The sequence below is a fragment of the Mchenga conophoros genome, linkage group LG9 (genome assembly GCF_057382185.1).
Source record: "Mchenga conophoros isolate Kocher_MC1m ecotype Shallow Benthic linkage group LG9, M_conophoros_male_GT1.1, whole genome shotgun sequence".
Lineage (NCBI taxonomy): Eukaryota > Metazoa > Chordata > Actinopteri > Cichliformes > Cichlidae > Mchenga > Mchenga conophoros.
In genome coordinates, this window is record NC_140534.1 from 17021467 (window position 1) to 17038092 (window position 16626).

General features: G+C 38.2%; 1 protein-coding gene and 1 long non-coding RNA gene across 2 annotated transcripts in view; both read left to right on the plus strand.

The window, feature by feature from the left end:
• The window catches only part of LOC146567098 (uncharacterized), a 274156-nt gene that overhangs the window by 127511 nt on the left and 130019 nt on the right, over positions 1–16626 (plus strand). The window lies entirely within an intron of this gene.
• LOC146567099 (cadherin-18) overlaps positions 16316–16626 on the plus strand; it is a 94180-nt gene continuing 93869 nt past the window's right edge. The window contains exon 1 of the mRNA XM_085286704.1: positions 16316–16518. The gene's annotated coding sequence lies outside the window, so the exon portion shown is untranslated. The remainder of the gene's footprint in view (positions 16519–16626) is intronic.

Consider the following 16626-nt stretch of genomic DNA (forward strand, 5'->3'; position numbering starts at 1 on the left):
AGAAACTACTCTTATTAATGCCTTTAAATGATCAAGTTCATCTGAACTATGCTGACACCCGTTTCTCCCACACTTACACAAGTGTTATTCAAATGACATATAGCTCAATTTTCCAGGTTCAGAGTACAACCTTGGCAGAACTTTGTTAAAGCAATTCTGGTTTACAAATCAGTCACCTTCACACTCATTGCATCAATAGGGGAGAGTTCATGGTGTCTCATATCAATCCTCTCACACAATCTTCTCAACCTAATGAGCGAGTCGTTGTTGATTGCTTATTTGTCCCAAAATCCTCTTTTCAACCTTGCTTACTGGGTAGCAGTGAACTGATGCTGGTATTTGTTAAGGGAACAGAACCCATATCATCACGAAAAGTACAAGGCAGGCTATATTAAGGAGCTATTCAATACAGTGATGTACCCCTTGGAGTCACCTTTCATTTCATTTTCACAACATGGAGTCATGTAGTCATAGATATGTACTATTATTACCTGTCCCATGAGGTTTGTCAAACCAAAAGATGAAATGAATCCATGTTTTCAGCCTCTTCTGGTGCATTGCTCTTAATGCATTTGCTGCTAACTGTTATTCGCCATGCAGTCTCTCATCCAGCTATTAGGACAGATGATTCAATGCCTTGTGGTCGCTGTGCCTGACCTGATATTAACGTTCCAACTTGGATTTCATCCACAGCTGCAGTACTCAGACGCAGTATTGATCACATCAATGATTCAAAGGGTAAAGGGAGTCACAAGCAGCAGACAAATGACAATAATAAACAAATATGCCATCACTGATAGTATTTAAATTTAGAGCATCGTTTTATTTTTATTTGCAGCTGTCAGATAAGACAAAATACGTATGATTTGTCTTTATTGAATTAAAGGATTAATTAAGTGGCATAAAGTGAATCAGTGGTGTATGTTAAGCCTGTGGCTTCCAAGGAAAGCGATTGTCCAGCTTCTTTGTACGAACATTGCAACAGCTCAGCTATGTTCCTTATGTGTATTTGAATGGAATAATAAAAAAATTTAAAAAACTCACAGCATTTCAAAAGATTCAGGTACATACATATCCTACTTAGTTGTAAACAGTACATCATCAGATTGCCTATCCAAGCTGTCTTAGGGCAAGAGGCAGAGTACACCCTGGACAGGTCGCCAGTCTGTCGCAGGGCTAACACATAGACACATGCCTGATTATATAACATATATAACGCAGCACTGAAGGTCCACATAATACATCGAAGAAATTTGGAAACACCAGGACTCTTCCTAGAGCCAGACACTGGTGCCACCGGGCTCTCTGACCACCACCAGTAGGCAACGGATGAAGTGTCTTGCTCAAGGACACAACCACCGAGACTGTCGGAGCCGGGGTTCGAACTGGCAACCTTCCAATTACAAGGCCAACTGCCAACTCTTGAGCCACGATCGCCCCCATGTACAAAAATGTACAAAAAGTATGATAAAATACTTGAAACATTAAGAACTATGCTCTACAACTTTAATTATGCTGAGTGCCTCAGTGTGAACTAAAAGTCTTTGAGCGAGTCCTGATTGGTTACACTGGCTATAGCTAACGTCTCTGTGCATGGGAGGACAGAGATCATTGGGCTAGTAAGAGGCAGGACACACAGCTGTGGAGGGTTTCCAACATTAACCTCCAAATATTCTATGGTTTTTGAATTACTGATATAATTTTATAATCTACACACATAAAATTCAGTCTCATGTAAGTGTGACTGCAAGAAAGAAAGGCACCCACCTACAATGGCATAGAAACACGCTTCACAATCACACATACAGTATCTGATGGTGTAAACCGCGCCATACGTGATGTTAAGTAATTCATTCACAACTACATTTTAGCACTGCCATTTAAAAATGGAATAGAAAGGTTTTCACACTTCAAAACAATGAGACACCTTTAAAGCAGAATAAAATTTCACTCAATAACAGCGGAATTAATTACCACAAGGTGAAAGCTAAAAAATGCTACTTAATTTTTAATTTCCACATGATTTCCAGTCTCAATTGTAACTTTTACAGATGGGATTGTCAAGACACTAAAGAAGGTGGACACCTGAAGAAGATGCACAACCATTTTCTTTGTATAAAGCTTGGCTATCTGCAGCTTAATAGCAAGATCTGATTCGTCTTCCCAAAAGAGATGACGATCAGTTGTGTGAGAGGGTGGCCTACAGTTAGATAGACCAGTATTCTTTCAATATAGACGTATCATCTACTCGTTTTGAATAGCTGTAGCAATTTAAATGTAAGATTTTAAAATCCATTTATTATTGTAAAAGTGATGTATATTAGTACATATCTTGATCTTAACCTTACAGTAACTTAAAAGCTATAAACTGAAAAATTGAAAATATCATTATGTGAGATTCAGTTCCTGGTCTCTCCTGTTCAAACATTAAATAAAAGTATTTGCACCACTACTACTCTGTCTATGCAGACTTTATAGATATTTTAGAAAACAGTTAAAGCACGTGTTATTTCAGGAACATTTAAGATGGCAGGAACAAATAGCAGATGATTATCTCACTGGAGGGTTTGATAGATCTGGCATGCTGTACCTCCCTCACAGCTGAATAACTGAACAGAGGACAAAAAGCAGGATTACAGAAATATCTACTATTTTTCAACAGGTTACCTTGGAGCCCCCAGTTAAGCTTTAAGATATGACAGCTGGGACTTGACTCATCCCTGATATTAGCGGGGTCACTACAAACCAACAGTTTATCTTTTTCTTTTCTGTTTTGGGTGTTTTGGTTATACAGGGAGTGCAGAATTATTAGGCAAATGAGTATTTTGTCCACATCATCCTCTTCATGCATGTTGTCTTACTCCAAGCTGTATAGGCTCGAAAGCCTACTACCAATTAAGCATATTAGGTGATGTGCATCTCTGTAATGAGAAGGGGTGTGGTCTAATGACATCAACACCCTATATCAGGTGTGCATAATTATTAGGCAACGTCCTTTCCTTTGGCAAAATGGGTCAAAAGAAGGACTTGACAGGCTCAGAAAAGTCAAAAATAGTGAGATATCTTGCAGAGGGATGCAGCAGTCTCAAAATTGCAAAGCTTCTGAAGCGTGATCATCGAACAATCAAGCGTTTCATTCAAAATAGTCAACAGGGTCGCAAGAAGCGTGTGGAAAAACCAAGGCGCAAAATAACTGCCCATGAACTGAGAAAAGTCAAGTGTGCAGCTGCCAAGATGCCACTTGCCACCAGTTTGGCCATATTTCAGAGCTGCAACATCACTGGAGTGCCCAAAAGCACAAGGTGTGCAATACTCAGAGACATGGCCAAGGTAAGAAAGGCTGAAAGACGACCACCACTGAACAAGACACACAAGCTGAAACGTCAAGACTGGGCCAAGAAATATCTCAAGACTGGTTTTTCTAAGGTTTTATGGACTGATGAAATGAGAGTGAGTCTTGATGGGCCAGATGGATGGGCCCGTGGCTGGATTGGTAAAGGGCAGAGAGCTCCAGTCCGACTCAGACGCCAGCAAGGTGGAGGTGGAGTACTGGTATCATCAAAGATGAGCTTGTGGGGCCTTTTCGGGTTGAGGATGGAGTCAAGCTCAACTCCCAGTCCTACTGCCAGTTTCTGGAAGACACCTTCTTCAAGCAGTGGTACAGGAAGAAGTCTGCATCCTTCAAGAAAAACATGATTTCCATGCAGGACAATGCTTCATCACACGCGTCCAAGTACTCCACAGCGTGGCTGGCAAGAAAGGGTATAAAAGAAGAAAAACTAATGACATGGCCACCTTGTTCACCTGATCTGAACCCCATTGAGAACCTGTGGTCCATCATCAAATGTGAGATTTACAAGGAGGGAAAACAGTACACCTCTCTGAACAGTGTCTGGGAGGCTGTGGTTGCTGCTGCACGCAATGTTGATGGTGAACAGATCAAAACACTGACAGAATCCATGGATGGCAGGCTTTTGAGTGTCCTTGCAAAGAAAGGTGGCTATATTGGTCGCTGATTTGTTTTTGTTTTGTTTTTGAATGTCAGAAATGTATATTTGTGAATGTGGAGATGTTATATTGGTTTCACTGGTAAAAATAAATAATTGAAATGGGTATATATTTGTTTTTTGTTAAGTTGCCTAATAATTATGCACAGTAATAGTCACCTGCACACACAGATATCCCCCTAAAATAGCTAAAACTAAAAACAAACTAAAAACTACTTCCACAAACATTCAGCTTTGATATTAATGAGTTTTTTGGGTTCATTGAGAACATGGTTGTTGTTCAATAATAAAATTATTCCTCAAAAATACAACTTGCCTAATAATTCTGCACTCCCTGTACTCTCTCAATGGCAATTTGCATTTGCTAAAATATTGCTTGTATAATGCCCAAACTCAAGTGGATTTTAGGAATCTTACATTTTAAAAGTGTGTAATCTAGTCCTATAGGACTGCAGACTAGACTAATTTCCTTTAGTTATATTCTTCCTTTGAACTGACAGGTTCTCAGCTTTAACTGGTTTGTTGTCATTTTTTCACCCATCAAAGTTCTTTCTCAGGCGCCAAAGTTGGAACGAAAATAGCTGAAATACTAATTTGAAGGAAATGGAGAATTTTCCTACTTTCTTGCAAATTACAGTGCATTTTCCAACCTTGCATCCCAAAAGAAATCCTAACAATAGGTACAGAAAAATGTTTAGTTGCTGCATTAATAGTAACTAATGGAAAATAGAATATTTTGCAACTGAGTGTTTTGAACATATTTGTTGACATATACAATTAGCCACTAATTTAAAGTATTTATCCTGCTTACACAGAGAAAGACAAGCATTCTGACACGACATCACTAATCAAAGTTCCTTTTTTCTTTGCCATTTAAATATTTTATAAACTCTCCCACTAGGATTTATAAGCCTTGCCAGTGTCTCTTTTCAGAAACATAATTTCTTGAGTTTAGTCATCATTTACGAAAATGGAGCTCAGCTACATGATGTCACTCAAAAGTACGAACAATAGGTTTGAAAGTTGATGACTTTGTTCTGTTATAGGGTTGATGCGTTTCTTTTCAGATGTAATGTTTGCTGTTTGTCAGATGTTACAGTTATTACAGTTTGCCTTTACAGCTGATAATTCAAGAAAGATGTGACTTGAGGGTACTAAGTGTTTCCAATGAGTGTCTAGGCTAGATGCTTAAACTTCCCAAAAAATCTGTGACACATCAAGTGCAGTTTTAAAATCATTTACACCCTATGTGTAATCCATCATGGCACAAAGACAGCACATCAAATGCTCAAACTGTTTCGTTTGGTTTGAGTTTTTTAAAGAAATATGTGCTCATTTGGAATGTGTTCATGTTGCAAAAACTTTGGGATATGAAAACATCTTCTGACAGTCATAGGGATGTGAAATATGATCTACCTTCATTTGCACCACTATTTTCCTTTTTGTCGTTCTTTATTTGTTTGTTTATTTGTGCATAAATCAGAAGTCATTGTAAAGGGATGCACGTTTACCATGGAAACCCAGTCACGATTAGTGGGTTATTATCAGTGACCACCTTGCTGAGGTGGAGGACGTATTTTGTCACTCGTAAAGCTTTTTCTATCGTAGGCTTTTGTTAAAGTTACAGCCAGTGACGGCCACTTAGACTTCCTATCTTGTGCATCTTGTAATGCAAATCCAACGCTTGGAGTCTTCTTAGTGTCTCATAAAAGAATAAGGAAACAAGATCATATAATTTAGCAATTTAACTTCCGGTCAGTCATTTCTCCAACAGCCTTTGCAGGTCAATGACCTTTGCAACTAAGCCTAAAAACAGAGCTAAAAGTCTACATTTTAATCACATTTTAACTGTTATTATTTCAAATCCATTGTGTTTCTGTAATTAGGCAAATTTATAAAATCAGGCTACTTTCAAAGGCCCTTCAAAACTTAGTTATACCATTTTCCAAAAGCATATTTTATTGTAATAATTTCAACTAATATCATGTATTCTTTTAAAAGTTCTCTAAATCCTTTAGTTAGCTACTCAGCAGATTTTCTAAAACATTAACTGTAGACACTCAGATATTCACAAACCATTGTGCATGAGATACTGTAGTGTTGCAGCCCTTTAGAGGCAGCGTGCTCTTCAGCAAGACGTTTGATGCATTCTAATGAGGAAACAATGTTTCCATAGTCGGCGGAAAAAACAGCGATTTGTTTGATTCCTGAGCAGCAATTTGTTTTGGCTGGTTAAGTGCTCATGTGTAACAGTACTCCAAGTATTCTCCACAGAGGGAAAAGTGGTACATGTATTTTAAATGTTAGGGCAGTGTGTAACCTTGATGCTCGTCAGCAACATATAAATTAAATGTGCTGTGGAAGGAAAACAAATTCCCAGTCCTACTCTGCTGATATGTGTCTCCCAGCTTCAGTATAGCCGGCTGCCTCTGCCATTTGTCTGTGTCCACAACAGTTCCAGTGCACACACCCGCCCAAACCAGCAGCTTGAAATGAGATTCACTCAAGTGCATAATCCCTCAGTTCTGCTTAGCTGTGATTAATTGACCAAATATTTCTTATATATGAAGTGTCCACAGAACCGTTCACAATTAAAATAAAGAAATAAATAAATAAACGGGCTATCTTGTACAACACAACGTCCTCACAAGTTAATCGCTTACAAACTTGTCCAAGGAGCACACTGTAATCTCAGAGTATCGTTAAAAGCTCTTCCCCGTTTAGCCCCCCTGGCAAAATGATTTACTGACACGTCATTAAAAACCCGTCAGGGAAATAGACATCATGCAGAGAAATGGCCCTGCAGATCGATACCCAAGTAACCTCTGAAGCAATGTGTAGCTTGTCATAAGGAAGAAGCATTCGTGTTTACAGTTTCATACTCATAATTTCAAGGAAGTTATTTAGGCCTTCATTATTGAACCATCGTTGAAATCATTCACTTCTTGTCACCTTCATACAGGTTTACTGGCTATTTGCTACTCTTTGATGAAACTTTACATTTTACCATATTGTGAACTTCATACACTTTTTTAAAACTTGAACCTGGTGTATTTTATGTCATAATAAACATTTGATCCCTTAAACACATGCAGTCTTAAATAGAATCAGGAAGTTGTCACCTAATAGCTTAAAGTGGAGTTTAGAGGGAGAAAATAATTAATCAGCTATAATTTAAGTGCTGGTTACCACAAGCAATTATAACTTTATGGACAGTAACCAGTGACTGAAGTTTCTGAGAAACCAGAATGTATGGATTGCTTTATATCAGTCTGCCAGAATAACATGTCCTCATCTCACTTATTCCACCAAAGATTTTACAATACTTTCAAGTGAACTGGAATCCTGGCCTCCTTAATGACTGAAGAGTAGAGAAGTAGTAATTCTGTCACACTATTCATAGCGATGCAACATTCGACCATTCATGGAAACGATCAACAATACTGACAAAGTGCTGCAGACCATATAAATGTTAACTATAAGTACTGGTTGCATGTCCGTAGCCTCCTAAATTCAGTATAAACTGGATATAAACTCCCTTATTCCAGATTGTGAGGTATAGTCAATGATCAAAATGCAATGAGAGACAATTTTTGCATTGTCAGCTTTTTGTATGATCATGAATTCATTTTTTACTTAGCTTCAATCTGGATCAGTATTAATGGACAGAATACTACCTCATTCTGAAACAAATCATAAAAAAGGAGCAGGAAAGGAGTTACACTCATAAGGAATTATAGTCTCCAGCAGGAAAATACACAAAACATTTATTGTTTTTCACAGTAAGAGCACATTAGGGGTGAACTAAGCTGTGCATTTTAACTGCATCTGCTTGATATTGTAGTTTCAAAACAGCAGATATCAGCTGCCACATTGTTACAGATTCTAGTGTAAGTGCATTAACCATTCTCTTTTCCTGAGTGTTTATCAATTCTCCTTTGCAACTTTCCTCGACATCATGATGGTTTCCACCAAGGTCTAGGAAAATCAATTAGGAAAAGGAGATAGGAGGCAGTATTTCTGGGTATTTCACCTTACCCAAACATTCAAAGTAAAACAAGGAGTAACCCCAACTGACACAGAGACATGGCATTTAACACTAAAGATGACGACAAAGACTGGGGAAAACATGAGGCAGGAAAACTAGAGGCACAAGGAAAGTAACCAAACTTAAAGTCAAACCAAAACACAAGACTAACAATACAAAATCTCAGGAGCATTATTTTGTGTTTGCCAGACACATGAGTTGAAAGTCAGAGGTTTTTGTTTTGTACAGAACAGAGCAGACATCAGTGACAAAAGTGACACAGTAATTAAGTAAAAGGAGGAGATTGGATGGAGGTGGGTTGCAAAGAGGTTTGCATATGTGCAGCAACTGTAAAGTGACCAAAGCAACTTAAATATCTCACACTATTTGGAATTTGCCAATTGGACACAAGGAATTGTGGCTTGGCACTCAGACTAGCTGATGTCAACAATGTGGTTTGCCTGATATAACATTACAAACGATTCTCTTCTAAACCTAATCCAGAAAAATCAGCTATAACGTCTACAAGTGATGCATATATTACACGGCAGAGTCAACAAAGGCTTTTAAAATTAGTTGTGTATTAATATTTAATCTGTAGGAGACAGCCCTGACTACCTGTACTGATATTGCTGCAAAGCATTGCCAGTGGTTATAAATACAATTCTTAAACTTAAAATAATTGGGATGATATTTTGCAACTAACTAAAACCAGAAAGCTGCATGCTCTAATTTTTTTAGAAACACAAACAGCAATAATTTAGGACGACATATGAAGGACCAAAAGTAACACCAGGATTATGATTTAAACCAGCTACTTGTACTGCACAAATGCCTGTGAAAGTGTAAAATACAGCCTGAACATCTGGCAGTAATGGAAAAGTCAGATCCTCATGAAGTGTGAGAGGGTTTTTTTGTTTTTTTTTTGGTTTAAGTGCTAAGACTAAAAACACCTGCCTGCCGTTTCAAGGAGAGTCATTACTTTGTTTAATATACTGAGCACATCCTTTTTAGAATGTTTTTGAAGCTGTATGCCAACTCTGGATCCAGACCAGAAACACAGTTGTCTTGGCAGGAAGAACTAGGTTTGGATGATAGATGAAGCTGCAGGCATTGTGCTGAGGAACCGATGCCTTCGAGACCCCTGTCTCTCCATGTCCACTTCCTTCTGTCTCTCATCTTGCTGTTCTCCTCCTCGTCTCTGACGCCTAATCTGTCTCCTCAGCAAGCACACTCTGGTTTACAGAACCCCGTGATGCATCAGCCTCCATTCTCTTCATGTCTCCTCTGTGGCCTAATTGATGGCAGAACACTAACAAGTTGCCCTCCCTCAATCTCTCCAACGTATCCTGCTCTTGAAGGGCCTCTCTCTCCCCCACTCCTGTACTCATCCTCCACCCCCACTCTCCCATTTCACCGCTGTGTTCATTATTCATTAAGTTTCCCTTTGGATCCAGAGAGAGCAATAGCATAGCTGGATTCATAGGCGAACTCAACAGCTGGCCCAAGGGTAGCTGAGTGATATGAATGTGTGTGTGCAGAAGAGAGCGGTAAAGAGTGGTTGACTGATAGAAAGGAAAGAGTGAAAGTCAAATAATGCAGAGCACCGTGCTGAAAAAGAGTTTCCAAACAGTGTAATTGGCCTCTGAACCCATGAAACACAGTGCAGCCAAGCTGAGAAGTGCTGGTTATAGGAGATGATTGTATTTTGAAACTAAAAAAGGACTGTCGTTAAGGTAAGAGGCAGAATGCACTCATGGACTCGGGATAAAAAGCAGACTTATTTTGTGTGTTGTTTTAGCAGAACAGTTCTATAGAATATCAGTATAATTTCAAGACATATTGTTTGCCGTTTGCCCTAGTAATCATTAAACAACTGGACTTCCTGGTGTTTCCTACACTGAATAACTGCAATGCCCTTAGAGTTTTTCATCTGTTTGGTTTTTTCTTGTTCGTCTAATGGCTCTTTTTTGCCTTTGTCTCCAGTTCACCCTGTCAGTGTTCATTGTTTTGTTTTTGTTTTAGTCTGAAGTCACCTCATGCTTTATTTTAGTATTCAATTTATTTGGTGTCTCTTTGGTTGGTTTGCTACCTTTGTTTTCTTCCTTTCGCCCTAATCGTTTCCACTTGTGGCTCATTTCCTGTCAGCTCCCCATACAGTGCCAAGTGTTTCTTGTCAGTTGTGTCGCTGCTGTGAACCTGTCTCAGCTTTATTTCCCATGTTCTTGGTCACCTATTGGATTCACTCTTGTTTACATTTTGGATTATTCTTTGTTGGACTCATCTGTTAATTGCTGGGTATTCGCTATGTTTCATTTGTTGCCCCATTGTACCAATGTTACCTCCAACAGATTCATGAAAGAACACTTTTGTTCCTTGTATTCTGCCTCTGTTAGTTTTTTTGTTTGCATTTAGATCCTATTTTTCTTCTGAAGTGAAATGCTAAATCAGGACAAAGTTGTAGTACATCATTATTATTAATGATATCATCACTGCACCATCAACTCATCATTAAAAATGATAATAATGAATGGCATATACATAAATCAAAAAATAAAATAAACAAAAGAACAAAAACTTGTGTATGGCAATGCATAAAAATACTAGGGAGCTACACAGCTGGCAACAAAGACATATTAAATAACTAAAGCAAGATGCACAAGAAAAGTGACTCTCAAAATTAAACGGAAAGTCAAGCGACAGAACTCAGGATAGTGGGAAATAGTGAGAAAGCTTGAAAGAAACACCTGCAGTAGAGGATGCCAACAGGATGCACAGCAAGCTAGAAGAATAAAAGAATAATTAAGGACATGGCAGAGTATAATTTTACATGGTTCACTGACCTATTATTATTGTTATTATATTGGAATATTGGAATTCTATGGATTTATGGATTTACTCAGATAATAACATCTAACACATTTAGCTAATTTAATCCATTCTCACTAACAGGCTAAAAGATTGTTTAGTGGTTTACTTTTGTGTACTGGGGATTAGAGAATTAATATTTGACCAGCTGTTGAATATATTAAAAATAAGTTTTGCATATTCTGTGACGCTGTTTGTTCATGCTGTGAGTCTGTGCATTTATTCTTGGGTCAAGTTGTGGCCAGACAAACAACATCTAAAAGCCCCAAGGGACAGACACTGTGACAGCCTGACAGTGACATGAGATGTGCTGACACTTGAGTAGGAAAGTTTTTCTTTATAGAATAGCCTTTATTGTCATTGTACAGAGTACAACGAAATTGGAGTGCCACTCCCTTGGTGCAAGTTTCAATAATAAATATAAATGTAAAATATAAAAAGTACAAAAAAAACAATCGTAAGTACTCAAACAATAGTATGTACAATATATACAGGATAGCAGCATTAATATAATGACAGTATGAATAGCAGCATAATATAATGACAGTGACGGTATGGAATAGGTTCAATTGTTTTTGTGCTTATTTACTACGGTGATAGCTCTGGGAAAGAAGCTATCCCTGAATCTGTTTGTCCTGGTTTTATGTGACCTGTACCGTCGGCCTGACGGTAATAGTTCAAACAGTTGGTTGCTGGGGTGAGAGTGGTCCTTGATGATATTGCCAGCTCTGCTGAGGTACCGAGAGTTTGCAGTGACCTCCAGGCTGGGCAGAGAGCATGGATATTATGGATGCACATGTGGCTGAAGATGCAGCTTCAAATTTCATAGAGCATTGTAAAGCAATACAAGGACAGATTCAAAATAAAACATAAACCTTTATTCAGTGGCTCAGTACATTACATATGCACAGCAAGGCCAGAACTGACCAATACATTTCTGTTTTTTCACAAAGGAATCTATTCTGTACAGAAAAATTAAAATTCAGTTGGTATGAATACATGGGACAGCTGGACTCAGTTCATGGATCTTAATTTATCATAAATGTTGTTTTTGTTTGATAAGCTACATAAATGACTTATAAGTCAATGTTAAGTATTAAAAACACACCTACATAATTTAAAATATCAACCAGTGTTGTGTCTACATAAAAACAACTTGGCAAATTACCTGTTTTAAACTGCTTTTAGGGCACTTTATTGCTAGCAGCATGTCATAAAAATCACATAATTTGTTCCCATTTCTTTAGCTGAATCAATGAAAAATGCCAATGATAACACAACTTGATAGGCACTAAAAAGGTGATTTAGAAACAGCTTTTAAGGAGGAACAGAAAGCGTGTAGTGTGTCCTGAAAAAAGTCACATCCTTAAGAAATATCTAATAAATCCAACAAAGACCTGACACGAGGTCTTAGAAATGCATCCTTTGGCCCTTCAATTGAACCTGTTCACTGAAACCTTGTTAGAAATGGTTTCAGTGGAAGGATGGTTGTCAAGAAGCCATTCTTAGAGAAGGGGAAAAGTAAGAAAGCAACGAGTTATTACTCAAGAACTGGACTGAAAAAAGTGGTAACTGGTCTTATGAAGTAAAGAGACCAAATGTTGTTAATATATTTGGAGGAGGTTGAAAGATGTACAACAGAACAAGAAGCTGATTGTACTGTAGCTCATTAAACTACTGCATCCTAGCATTTTCCTAGCAAAAGATGGCCCAAGACTTTTGCACAAAGTGTGGAAAACCACACTCCTTATGCCTGGAGTCTATATTTGTAACAATGAGGTTAATGTGTAAAACTTGAGTGCTTAAAGACACTGCAGACAACAGTTTGCTGGAGCAGAAACTAATGTATATAGTAAACCCAGGAGGGATATATGTTTTCATTTCTTTGAGACATAAAAGATAAGCTAGTAGAAGAAATTTCAAATTTTGAAATCTATACATTTTCGTCTTAGAAAATGCCAGAGAAGCAAATTAAACTTTATAAATCTTCACCATGTTTTACTTGAATACCACTGCTTAGATGTTGACCTCACTCCCTCAAGCCTTCTGAACTCACCGGAGTAATTGCTAGCCATGCTTCGCTTATGGCACTATTGAGATTCTGGAGGATGAAAGTGCTCAACTCCTAGTGGTTCAGAAATCTCAACCAGAGAATCTAACGGATGCTACATGTTTTTAACGAGTCCATTTTAAAGCTAAGTATGTTTGATTGGGTTGAAAGCTTTTGAAATATTATATCACATATAAATGGGTTTTTTTCCCCATCAGAAAATTTTTTATGAGGAAAAAAAAAAAAATCAGAAACAGACCTTCCTGCTAGCACTGCACTGGGCAAAGATCAACCTCAGAAGTGTAGCTTTTATCCCTCCAAATCGCAGACCAATTATTTGGTCAGGCATGTTCGTAATAATAATAATAATAATAATAATAATAATAATAATTATTATTATTATTATTATTATTATTATTATTATTATTATTATTGTAGCCTACAGAAACAGTTTTGCAATATAAAAAATTATATTATAGTCTTGTGTTGCATGGAAGCTTTACAGTGTATCACTACCAGTTGTTTGGCATTATTAATCTGTTAAGTTTAAATTTAGCACTGAGTTGAATCCCTGTAGAAACTTTGTCATTGTGGGCGACATCGCTGTTTGCATTTATATTTTGGTGCTGGCGTGTCAGCTTTGCACGAGTGAAACTGAACTGTTTATGTTGGATTTTGAGCTAAGATATCATAAGCTAAAGAAAAGAAACAACTTCAGAGCCAAGTGAGTCAATGCATGTATAGTCAGGGCCATGAAAACAAAAAAGCAAAACAAAAAATGTCTACATTGATAAAATACAAGGTACTGAATTAGCATAATGTGAAACATAAATACAATTACAGTCTATTTTGTTTTCTTTCACAAAGACATTATCCATATGTCAATCAATATACTGTGTTTACATCTCATATTACTTCCAAGCATACTTGTTACAGTTGCGGCATAGGACACGCCAGAGCAACAGTGTAGATTTAATGCAGCACTATAAATCAAGCATTAATTTAGTGTTACTGGTGCAATCTCACATTTTATTGATATAATAAAGTACTACACATCTATATGCGTAAAAACATCATCCCTCATGCTAAACTGGGACTCAACTTGCATTCCATCACCTGTGTACCTTGTTTGATGAATTCTGGCAAGATATCAACTTAAATCAGCTTCTCTCATGATTCTCCTACTATTTGCAACTCACAGTTATAACACAGCTGATGAAATACTGCTTCTGAAAATTTTAACACCCCCCCGAAGATGAGCACTGGCCAGACATTCTCATTTGCTACAGAAATCTTGACAATGGTAGCTATTTGCTGGCTGAACCTTCATAATTTTGTCAGCCATACAAAACACTGGAAATCCCATTTTCACAACAATCACATTCAAAACTCAACATGACAAACAACCAATACATCACAACTAAATTAGCAGTTTGAACTTAAACACACACATTCATGTGAGTCTTTTTGCCGGCCAGTACAATATATGACATTTTATGCCTACTTTTCTGCTTTTTTATTTCTTTATGTTGATGATGAATCATGTCTGGGCTTGAGCAACTGAGTTACACTGAGGTCTGATTTAACTATAAGAATTTCTGTTATGCTGTAATTTATGACTGAACTGTAGCTTGCTGTTTATAATTTTCCCCCTCGAGGGCATCAGCATTTACTTTCTTCTACTGTCCATTTATGTGGTTTAATGCTTTTGTTTACTATTCATTTCAATGCTTTGAGTCAGAATTGCTAACAGTAATGTGCTATGAATTCATAAATCTTAATCACAAACTTTTGATTTAAAAAATATATTTTTTTATTTTAACAATTGGAAAATTCAGTGTGGGAAGGGTAAAAGAAAACAAAGACAATTTGGAACTGAATTTATTTTTAAACACTTAAAATGAGAACTTAATATTAAGTCTGTTGCTCCCACTGTTCTAAACACCAATTTGATTTATAGTCTCTTGTGCTTTTAAAATGAAACTCTAGCTTCAAGTGAAAAACAGACTAGAACACATATACACTCACCAACCACTTTATTAGGTATACCTGTTCAGGTGCTCGTTAATGGAAATATCTAATCATATGGTATGGAGTCATGATAACCTGCTGTAATTCAATCCAAACACCAGGATGGGGGAAAAAGGTGATTTAAGTGAATTTGAATGTGGCATGGTGGTTGATGCCAGATGGGCTGGTCTGAGGATTTTAGAATCTGCAGGTCTACTGGGATTTTCCCCACACAACCATCTCTAGGGTTTACAAAGAATGGTCCAAAACAGACAAAGTATCCAGTGAGTGACAGTTCTCTAGGAGAAAATGCCTTGCTGATACCAGAGGTCTGAGGAGAAAGACACAGACTGTTTTGAGCTAACGGGAAGGTAACAGTAGCTCAAATAAATGCTTTATCCAACCAGCTTCTGCATTCAGAGATGCTCTTCAGCATAACACATTCAACTTGAAACAGATGGGCTACGGCAGCAGAAGACCACACTAAGTGCTACTCCGGTGAGCTAAGCAGAGAAAACTGCACAATTCAACCAGGCTCATTACGACTAGACAACAGAAAAATTGTTAAACACCATCATGTTAAGTTTCAATTTCTGCTGTAACATTTGAACGCTACAGTCAGAATTTGGTGTAAACAACATGAAAGTATGGCTCCATCCTGCCTTGTATCAATGATTCAGGCTACTGCTGGTGGTGGTGTTGCAATGCTGTATATGCCACAAATAACTAAGGCACTTCTGAAGGCAAAAGAAGGGTCCAATCCAGTGGTAGCAAGGTGTAATTAATGAAATGTTCAATGGAAGTAACTTTTTTAGATGATTTGCACATGAACATAATAATAATGATATTTAGAAAACGGTAAAACACCCTTAGTAACTTTTTAAAGCCTTTAAACTTTCAATTTGCCTTTTTTTTTCCAGTTTCAAGTACACCCCTTCTCTTGCCATGAAGTAGTGTTCGTTGTGTTCTGTATTCTGCTGGGACGCTCTAGGAAGGTAGGCTGTGTCTGGTGCTCTGTGTGTGTGTATGTGTGAGTGTGTAAGAAAATGAGAATGGGATAACGTATCGCTTCCTGATCACTATCTTACATAATCACGTGTTAACAGAGAAAGACAGGAGAAGAGGAAGAGAGGGAGATAATGGAGAGAGGTGGGGGAGCGGAGGGGGGAGAGGGGGGGGGGGGGCGCTGCGAGGCGAGTTTCAGAGCCGTGGATTGATCTGAAAACCGACCAATCCCGCGCCTTCCTCGACTTGAGCCGCCTCAGTAACCGGGCACGATTGGAGGATTCATTGGCGGAGAGATGCGCACACACGCACCGACTCGGCTCTCGTCCGGTCGCTCGCACATACGCGCACACGCACACGGGAAGGAAGGGAGAGTGTCGGCTCTCTGCAAGCCGCGCTGTGAAGCTTTGCCCTGGAGAGGATGACAGTGGTAGAGGAAGGGAATTGAAAGAGACGCAGAAAAGCAGAGGATGGGGAAAAAACTCAAACGCGAGCATTCTTTTCGCCCTTAATCAGCTGTCATGTGGGTTCAGGGGGGTGCGCGTGGACAGGTAAGAGAAAAATAAGTTTGTCTGGCTTTTTTCGCTGTCTAACCTATTTTAAGTTGCCATTTGTATGTGTGCGTTTAACTCTCGGTGGCGTGCTTGTGCCTCCGCGTA